Consider the following 10,576-nt stretch of genomic DNA (forward strand, 5'->3'; position numbering starts at 1 on the left):
TCAAATCTAATCTAAAATAATCCAACAAAAGAACTAATAAAATCATATTTGAGGAGTCAATAAACTAAATTAAATAGATTTATAGTCTATTATAGTGGTCTAGGGCATGACTAAAATGACCTGGGATCATTTTAACTTTTTTTTTGTAACGAAATCCTATGTGGCCGAAAAAAAATACTGGTTATTAAATCACATAATAACAAGAATGGAAACAAGAAAACAAGCACTAAATCTGTGAAAGAACAATTCGACTTACATATTTAAGAGTTGTATACTGTAGAACTACAGTAAAAGAAATAAATGTATCGGAGAATATTCAAAGCTAAATTGAAGTAGAATTTACAGATTTTTTGAGCTGAGCGCCAGATCCAAAGCTCAAATCTCCAGCAGAAACTGGAGGTACTTTTTGATCAACAATAGGGTTAGCAGCCATCCGAGCCTCTTCTCTCATTCAGTGAAGAGATTGAAGTCAAAATTGCTTTCAAGAACCTCTTCTGCGGAAAGCCGGAGCTTCTGCTTTGATGGATTTCTTCGAGAAATCGAATTTTCCTGACGCCTACCTCCTCCGGTCATGATTGAACAAAGCTGTGAACGTTAAGTCATTAAGGCTCTGAGAGAAAAGGACCTGTTTGAATTCGAACTCTTTGCAGATTACATAAATCCGACCGAAGAAGCGCGCGAAAAAGGAGAAATATGGTTACATTCGCGGTGAGCTCCGGCGCAACTTCAGATCCGAGAGGAACAACGTCGCAGGAGGAGGCAAAGAAGCTTCGGCTATTTTAGAACTCTACTTCACGCGCAACGAATAAATGCAGAAGAGGAAAAGCAAATCCTCGATAGGCAATGGCAAGCGACTCATTGGAAGCTTTGCCCCACGCGAACCAGCGAAGCCGAAGAAGACAGCGCTACCTCAAAGATCCGTGAGGGTAAATTGACGATCTGGAAAGGAAGGTTCCTCTTCTGCGAGTTTTCTACTCTCTCGTGCGAGGCTGGTTCACAGTATTTTGCGTGAGAGATTTTGTAACTCGCTCAAATTGAGCGAGTTTTGAAGTCACGCAAAATGCCCGTGGCAATACACTGGTAATACTTCAAAGGAATTATTTTCATTCCGCTCAAAACCAACCAAACAGCGTAATTTATGAAATGCACGTAATTTAATTACTTTGCCCTCTTAATTCAGCATACCAAACAGCCCCTAAATCCAAAAGCTAATGCAAATAACAAAACATAAATTTTTGCTAGAAAATAGAAATACGGAATCATCTTAGAAGTCAAGAACTAATTCATCTAGAAGCCACATCCTGAAGGATCTGCATTCTGAACTATCCATGGATGCTCTAAAATTTTCTGCAGAGAGAGCCTCTTCGATGAATCCTTCACTAGAAGCTACAAGTATAAAGGAACAATTAGAAAAAAAAAATTATTCCTTTGTAGTGTCCAGGAAGAAAAGAAGATGATATCTGAACCTACCTTGGAGATTAAATCCTTTGCTTGTGGAGAAACAAGAGGTGAAGAAGGGAATACAACATCAACCTTAAGAATCCTGGTATATCATAACGTTCAAGATTAAGAAATACATATGGTAACAACTAAAGCTTCGTTTGAGACGGCTTTCTTCTTGTTTCTTAAAGCAGTTTTTTAGTACAAAAATTTTAATTTAGAGAAAGTTGTTTTAAGAAGCAGTAAGAAAGCCGTCCAAAACGAATTCATAATGTAATAGGAATAACATCGTACCTTCTGAAAGTATCGTATTTATCCTCAGCTTCAAATGGTGGGACACCATAAAGAAATTCATAGCAAAGAATGCCTAGCGTCCAATTATCAACTGTTTGATCATGAGCCTTATTCTGCACCATTTCTGGAGCAAGGTAATCTATGGTGCCACACATAGTTTGTCTCTTTACATGCGCCTGTAGCTGTGCAGCCCAACCAAAGTCTGCTATTTTCAGTCGGCCCTGAAGAATGTGTCAACCAATGAGCATGCTTAAATAGGACTTGAGATTTATTAAAAAGAACAAGACATAGGCTTCGTTTGGGACGGCTTTCTTCCTGCTTCTTAAAGCAGCTTTCTAGTTCTAAAATTTTAATTTTAGAACTAGAAAGCTGCTAAAAAGCAGGAAGAAAGTCGTCCCAAACGAAGCCATAGGCAACTATTAAATAGTTGAAATCGCTTGGCTTCATTGTGGAAGTAATTTCATACATATCACTTTATTTCATGCTATTTACATATTTAACATCTAAAACTTTAATATTACATTCCTATCACTCATATAAAATTTTAATATCAAATATATCACTCATATATTTCATTCTTACCACCCATACCATCCTATAAACTTTAATATTTCATTCCATGCACCTAGATTTGTTCTATGAGTGGTAGGCATGTAATATTAAAGTTTTGGGTGTTAGATATATAAATAGCATGAAATAAAATGGTATGTATGTAAATCCCCCATTTAATTTAATTTTATTGAGAAGGCTTCGAAGTTTGAAGTTATTTTGTTGTTTACCATTTTTTTTCTTTGTTTTCTCAAATGATGCGAGGAATGCAATGGCATGACAAATGACACCTCGATAATCAAAATGAATGTGTGTGCATATGCTCGCATGCAACTATGTGAAATAATGCTTTGGTGTGAGGGAAAATCATCATTAACTTAGGCTTAAGAAAGATGGTGATAAATAAATTTCTCCCGTACATGCTTCTCAAATGAATTTCGACAGATGAAGGAACATAAAAACATGTGGCATAACACTCCAACTTGTAACATAAAATGAATTTATTAGTTCTGCTTAGCCCATGATTCATAGGAGCAACAAAAAATCAAGACTTATGACGACAAGCAAATAATGCACTTCCACTAACAACATATCAAAATCAATAATTTTGATCTTGGAAAGAGAAAATAAAATCAAGCATTCAATGCGACAATAAGAACATTCCGATTTGGGCTACGTTTCAGATAAGGTTCTAATCATTTCATGGAAAACAATAAACATGTTACTAAACACGGAACATCATTTCTCCCATTTGTCCAGTCGAAACAAAGCTAGTCGAGCTTAATAACAAGAGTTTCTTTGAAGGTGATATTTAGGCTTAATTTGGGACATTTTGTTTTTGCTTCTTAAAATAGCTTTTTAGTTTAAAAATTAAAATTTTTATACTAGAAAGCTGCTTTAAGAAACAGTAAGAAAGCCGTCCCAAAAGAAGCCTTAGTCAACATCAAATTTTTTTGCCAATGTAAAAATAAAAGTTAATGATACCATAACCAAGAGTGAAATTAAACTCTTGCTATGCAAAATAACAAGAACTAAAACATAATTTTCTACAATGGTAAGTTAGCCTTCACAATCTTGATATAAGGAATACATGATTTTCTATTACCTAGTTACTTCTACTTCATCTCCAATATAATGAAGAGTTTAATGGTCTTTATAGTATAATCCCAAGTGCGCTAAGTTTGAATTTCATCACCTTATCCTAGATGCAAATTGCACAAATCTAATAAGTAACATAAAGCTTTGCAAAATAAAAAAATCCACATGGGATCAAATATGAGAGGACAAAAATATGATCTATGAGCCTCTTTTTTTAAGTGGACTAGTTTTTATGAGATGATAATCACTACTATCAAAGTGTTCAATATTATAAGACTCGATATCACCTGAATGCTCGCATCATACAAAACAATAGCTTAGCAAAAACTAATAGCTGCAAAATATGCAATCTTATGGCTATTCTATAGCAAGAGGTTTTAACATTCCACAAAATTTTCAAATCATCATATTTATCTAGAATCAAACACTGTTGAGTCGAGACATATTTTTAAGAGATTTGAAAACTACTTTCACTTAAGGCCAATTTGTTTTGCTATAAATATTTAAATTTTAATCTGGAAATGAATCATATTACAGGAACATATTAATTATTTTTTTATAGTGGTAAATTTCATTTTTAAACACCCTCATTATTTGTTGATAATTTTATCATTATTATAAGTAAAAGGTAATATTCTAACCCATCATCCCATTAATTTATTATTATTCAATTGTTCTTAAAATAAAATAGCAACACTTAAACTATCTTCCTAGCCCTCTAAATTGAAACTCATTTCTCACCATTTGGAATGTACGTTCCTAGATAGTGAACTCACTCCATTCAATTTCTTCCCGGAAAACAAAAATAGCTTGAACTCAATTTTGATGATGAGATTCAATCATTTGCAGACACTTGTAATGAAACAAATTTGCCCTTAATATACAAAAAGGCACTTAAGTTTTAACTCATGGATTCACCAAAAAATATAACTTAAAAAAAATGGATCTCTTCAATCAAAAATAACTTCGGCTCAAATGACTTTTGGCGTGATAAAATCATTTCACAAACAACATTTTGGGAAGTAAAGCCACACGATGAACACAAACACAAAAAGAAAAACAACAAAAATGAAAGAACACCAATATTTAATGTGAAAAAAATTTGAAAAAAAAATCACGGTGCTACACCACACAAAAATTCACTATGAACATGGGAGAAACTATACAGATCAATTCATCTCTTACTCTCTCCTTGTCTCTCTTCACTCTCCACACCGTTCACTTGCAAAACTAACTAAGAGACATATATTAATAGCCCTAAGGGACGTAATTCTTCAAGTTACATATAAAAAATGAGAAAGAAAAGTATTCAGCCTGATTCACAATGATGTGTCGCTAGGGTTTGGTGCGTCATAGCGCTCCAATCTCTATCTCCATTTGAATTGCTAGCGCTAGGGTTTGGAGCGCTGCGGTGATCCGTTCTCTGTCTTTATCTAGAGAACACAACACTCGAGTATACAACACCGCAACGTTGTACCATTATACAGGAAAAATTCTTAGGGCAAGGCCCCCAAACCCAAAGCAGGGGGAGGCCCCCCTATAATCCCCCGACAAACTTGAATAACGAAGTTGAGGTCAGAATAAACAATACAACTTGATTGATTAAAACATATAGATTCCACACATAATTAATAAGCTCCCGCTTGGATGCTGATTACAATCAATCTATATCCTGATCTATAGCACCCATCATATTATATGTAGTGTAGCTTTCCCTGCCCTTAGCCTTCATGAAGACCAACTGAAGCTACATATAGCTTCAATTTATCAACTGTCACCATTTTCGTCAGCATGTATGTAGGATTATGGGTCGTGTGTATCTTTTACAAAGATAATTGACCATCTTTCAAAAGCGATCTGATGAAATTATGCCAAAGCTGGAAGTGTTTTGCCTTGGCCTGGAATGCAACATTCTTGGCTAGACAAATAACAATCTTAGCTTTTGTAGTTAAGACTGATAAGAGTGCAACAATCTTTTGTAACTTGGAAACCTGACTCACTACTGTGTCTTCTAAAGTGAAGATATAACCTATTATACTCCTCCTACCATCAAGATCTCTAACAAGATTAGAATCTACATTTCCCTATAGTTCAATCCATGTATATCCAAAGCAAAGAGCTTTATCAACTGACATTCTCAAGTAACTGATAATCCACTTAATCTCCTCCCAATGAGGTTTGCCTAGATTTCTCATGAATTTGTCAACTACTCCCATTGGATATGTTATCTCTGGTCTCGTACAGATCATAACATACATCAAACATCCAACTGTAGAATCATATGGAATCCTCTCCATCTATTCTTGCTTTGCTATAGATCTAGGCGATTGTACCATAGATAATTGAAAGTGACTATCTAAGGGAGTGTAAACTGGCTTTGCTTCACTTATGTTGAATCTTTACAACACATTTTTAACTTACTCAACCTGAGTTAACTTCAGTGCACCTGCACTTTTATCCCTGCTGATTCTCATACCGAAAGTTTTCTTTGTTGGACTCAAATCTTTTATTTCAAACTTCTTTGATAATTGCGCCTTCAAATATCATATCTTCTCCATATCTGACCCTGCAAGACCATGAAATCAACATACAAGAGCAAAATTGTATAATAATAATCAAAATATTTGAAAAAACAACAATAATCTACTTGACACTTCGTGTACCCATTGTCTAATGTAAACCTATCAAATCTCCTGTGCCACTATCTTGGTGCTTTCTTTAGTCCATATAGTCTCTTTTTAGTCTACACACTAAATCTTCTTTACTTGTGATCATATATCCTTGAGGTTCATCATGTACAACTTTTTGATTGTATTCATCTTCCCAACTAAAGAGAAAATTTTAGTGTATTTCACTCCTTCCTTCTACTGAAAACTTTAATTATAAGTTTGGCCTTATAACATTTGCTACCATTAAATTCTTCTTTCAGCCTGTAAACTCATTTATTCTGCAGTGATTTCTTGCCATTTGGTAGCTCAGTCAACTCCAAAATCTGATTCAACTAAAATTTGTGCTTCATAAGCCGGACACTCAGTTGCTAGCAGATGTTATAGAGATTCCATCAATTGATATTTCAATAGAATTTCTTCACTAATGATTCTAGTAACAAGCAATTATCCTACTGCTTTTCTATCTACCTTGGTGTTTATATGAGATTTCAATTTGTTTTAATTACCATTATAGTTTGTTGAGCTTGTGTCCCTTTTGTCCTTGACTACTATTGGTTCAATTAGCTGAGATACCAGAGAATTTTGATAATTATTATCTCTGATTCAAAGGCTCCCAATCAATTGATGTTTTCAAGACTTGAATGTATAGCGCTTCAATTTGTAGTCTAGCTATGACACTTCCTCCGCTATGGTCGCCATCTTCCAACTCTTCTGAGAAGAGTATTATTTAGTCGAGTGAATGACACAAAACCATCACAACCATCAAATCTTCTCCAAATAAAACATGTGTCAATGTCAAATAAATTTTGAAGATTTTTTAATCATCTCGTTTGTTATGTATATAATAATGACACATTATATCTTTAATTTATTAATTTTGAATATTTTAGACATGAATTAAGGACCCTCTTTTATATAAATGGTGCTTTGGATTATCTGAACAAATTAAAGAATATTGAAATCAAAGCATGATCTCTTAAATCCTCCTCTCCTCTTCCTCTATCTCTTTATAGATTGTGTACCTATTCTCAACCCTTGCTCTTAGGTTGTATTTCCATTGATTCTCTCTTCTTCCCTTTGGGTTGTGTACACATTCCCTCAAGTTACATAATCATCTAGGATCAGTCAAATGTCTTTCCTCTAAATTACATTTGTACATACACGAGAATAAAAAATCAAAGGAAAATGGATGAGAATAATAAGATATGTCAGTATGGATAATCATATTTTATGCCTTGGTAGTCTTCTGATTTTTGCCAAGGAAGATTGTTATGGGCTTGATTAAGTGGATTTGCATTACAAATTCACAACTAGAAGCTTTGATGGACCATTCCTCCCTCCCTCACTGCCTCTCAAGCACAAACACATACATGTAAACCTAATCCCACACATGAAAGTGTGGTTCACTAATTACTCTCCCTCCCACCCTTCCCCTACCTCCTCTTCAGCTCTAGACAAGTATTAATTATATTTTTGAACAAATTTATATGCAAAACTTCAATGATTCCTCTTGGAATTCATTCAATGTTAATCACCCATTTAGCACAACTAACAAATTATCAAGGAACAAAACAAACACCAATGTATTGTAGTCTAAAAATCTTTTATAACTTATTCACATTTAGTAAAAACCCTTATTGGTTGATATTGGAAAACAAAGTTCTATCCAAGCTTTATAGCAAAGATTATGTCAAACAAAATTTGAAATATACCCTAAATTTGATTTACATAAAAAATTTAAACAATTTTTTTTATATAAATATGACATGACATTTCCTTAATGAATTATAAACCCATTCCTTTGACAATTTTAATGTTTCTGAAAGGCATCAAGAAAATGTGAAATTGACCCTAAATTTTGATTTGGATATGAAGTTTACCTTAAAATTTTGTTTTTTGTAAATCTAACATGACATTTCTTTGATAATTTATAATCCACTTTCTTAGAAGATAGCTAAATCACTGCACGATGTGCCCAAAAGTATATCTACAAAATATCCTATTGAAATTAAACTCAGAGAAGCGCAGCAAGTTCTTGAGCAGCTTATAAAGCTCCCCTTGCGCAGCATACTCGAGGACCAAGAAGACGCGGGTCTCATCGTGGAACCAAGCGAATAGGCGGAGGACATTAGGGTGGTCAAGGTTATGCTGGATCTCAATCTCTCGTCTGAGATGTCCAAAGAACTGATACTTTTCTAGCTTCTTCTTGAAAATAACTTTTAAAGCTACGACATATCCACTCTGGTAAAAGAAAACAAGTATAGTTGCTTCATGCCTTCATTCAAGGTTTTAGAAATTGTAGAAGGGGAATAGGGTGAATAAATCAGAAGTGGATCTACCTGTTTTTCTCTAGCGAGATAGACTTTGCCAAACTTCCCTTCACCTATGAACTTTCCGATCTCAAAGTCATCAAGCTGCCATTCTTCTGCAGCCATTTCGCTGAGCAATTGAATATCTATGCTTTACCTTCATAAGAGGAAGAGATCGGTGATAACTTCGACACCAATGCTGAATAAAGGCATGCTTCGTACTTCGTAGCAAGCATATAGAATGCAATTATTTCAAAAATGCAAAGTAAAGTGAACACATACATTCTAATTTCTCAAAATTGTTTGATTGCAAGCAAAGAAAATGCTACGAAACTAATTTTTCTGTCTGGTTTGTTATAAAATTCAAAATCTTGTACTCCACCGAAATCTAAAACGTAAGATTACCTCTCAGTGCACAAGGCCGTAGCCAGATCCCGAATAGAAATGCTCATTAACCAGATTATAGAGCTCGGAACGGAAGATCGCGCAACCTATGGATGAGACGTTAGAGAAATCTGTCAGGAGAGTTGGTGCCTGTTTGGATGCAGGATTTACGCCGGATTTAATTGAGCTAACTCCTGCCAAACGCCACAAAACGCAAAATCAAATCTCACGCTCCGCTACACGGTGAGTTTACAGGATTTAGCCGAAGAATCGCGTGAAAGGGGTGAAAGATGCTTACCTTTGCGACGAGCTCCCGTCGTGAGTTCCGATCCGACAGGAACGACGTTGTCGAAGGGGGCGAAGCAGCTTCCTTTTGCGATTCTTTCAAAACTCTACTTCACCCCGATCACGCGAAGCCAAAGAGCATCAAGGAAGACCTAAGTCGAGGAGACACATAGAAGAACAAAGACAGACGCAGAGAAGAATATCGTCGTTTCTTCGGCTTCGCCTTGTCGGCGCTTCTTTAATCCAGTTTTTGGCTACCGTCAGTTTCTCTTATTTTACATAATTAGAATAATAAATGTAATTTAATTAATTTAATTAAAAATGATAAACATATAATAAATATAATTTAAAAATAGATAGTCAATGATAAAAAAATACATAAAATTTAAAAAAGGAATTAATCAAAATTAAGATTAATAAATATATAATAAATATAATTTAATTAATCTACTTAGGATTAAAAAAAATTATATTTATATTTATATTTGTTAGCTTAAGAATCTACTAATTAATAATTAGTTAGGAAATTAATATATAATGATTATGATTTGATATGATTTGATTAATTTCATTGTAATTATATAACATTTATTAATTTCATTATTAATAACTATTTTAAAGTTTTTATTTTAGTTAAGAGACTTTAAATCTTGAAATTAATATCCAAATAGCAAATATAGATTTAACCTCTATAATGCCAATAAGTTTTCAGGATTTAACACCCACTTGATTTAATAAATTTTGCTTTTTTAGAATTCACTAAGTGGTGGCTGGCTAGCGGTGGTCCACAGTGGCCGACAGTGACAATGGCGGAAAGTTTGCGATGTATTTGAAAATTGCTGAAATTTGAGAATTTTTAAATGCACTAGATTTGAACTAGATGGTGAATTACATTTACTTCAAAAATTTACCATGCATTTCTTTTACATTATAAAGGAGTTAAGCTATCATGAAAACTTCTTGGCCCAAGGATAACTATATATTGAAGCTTTCTTGAATGGTGATTTTGAATTTTGAGTTTATAATTAATATGCCTACAAAAATTTTACTTAACTCGCATGAATATTGCTGTATTACTTTTTATTAGAAACTTTTAGAGTTGAATTTTGAACTATTCCAACTTTGATTTTAGTAAACTTATAATTTCTTGACAAGACAAACCAAAGGTTGTTCAATCTTAATTAAAATAAATCCAAATCATGCACATGAAGTATAATTAGGAAATTTAGGATGTTAATTAAAGGAAAAAAAATCTAAATTCTTACATGCTTATAGTCAAATTGAACAGTTCAACAACGAACTCATGATTATTCAAATATGTGGTCATTAGGGCTTTATCAAATACTAGTAAAAATACTCGTGCATTAAATGCACGTGACTAAATATTTTAAAATAGTAATTCATATTAAAAATATTTTAATTATATTTTCATTGCTAAGATGAAAAGAAATTATTAAATTTATTATTATAAATAGGTATAATCACTAAAATTAAATAATTATAATAACTAATGTTTATTTAAAAAACAATTTTACTCTAATAGTAGTA

The 10,576-nt window shown here is 33.5% G+C and overlaps 1 pseudogene; it reads right to left on the bottom strand.

Moving 5' to 3' along the window:
• Positions 1-208: 208 nt before the first annotated feature.
• Positions 209-9,267, bottom strand: LOC110116733 (annotated as a pseudogene).
• Positions 9,268-10,576: the final 1,309 nt, after the last annotated feature.

This window comes from Dendrobium catenatum, unplaced genomic scaffold (assembly GCF_001605985.2).
Source record: "Dendrobium catenatum unplaced genomic scaffold, ASM160598v2 fragScaff_scaffold_1191, whole genome shotgun sequence".
Lineage (NCBI taxonomy): Eukaryota > Viridiplantae > Streptophyta > Magnoliopsida > Asparagales > Orchidaceae > Dendrobium > Dendrobium catenatum.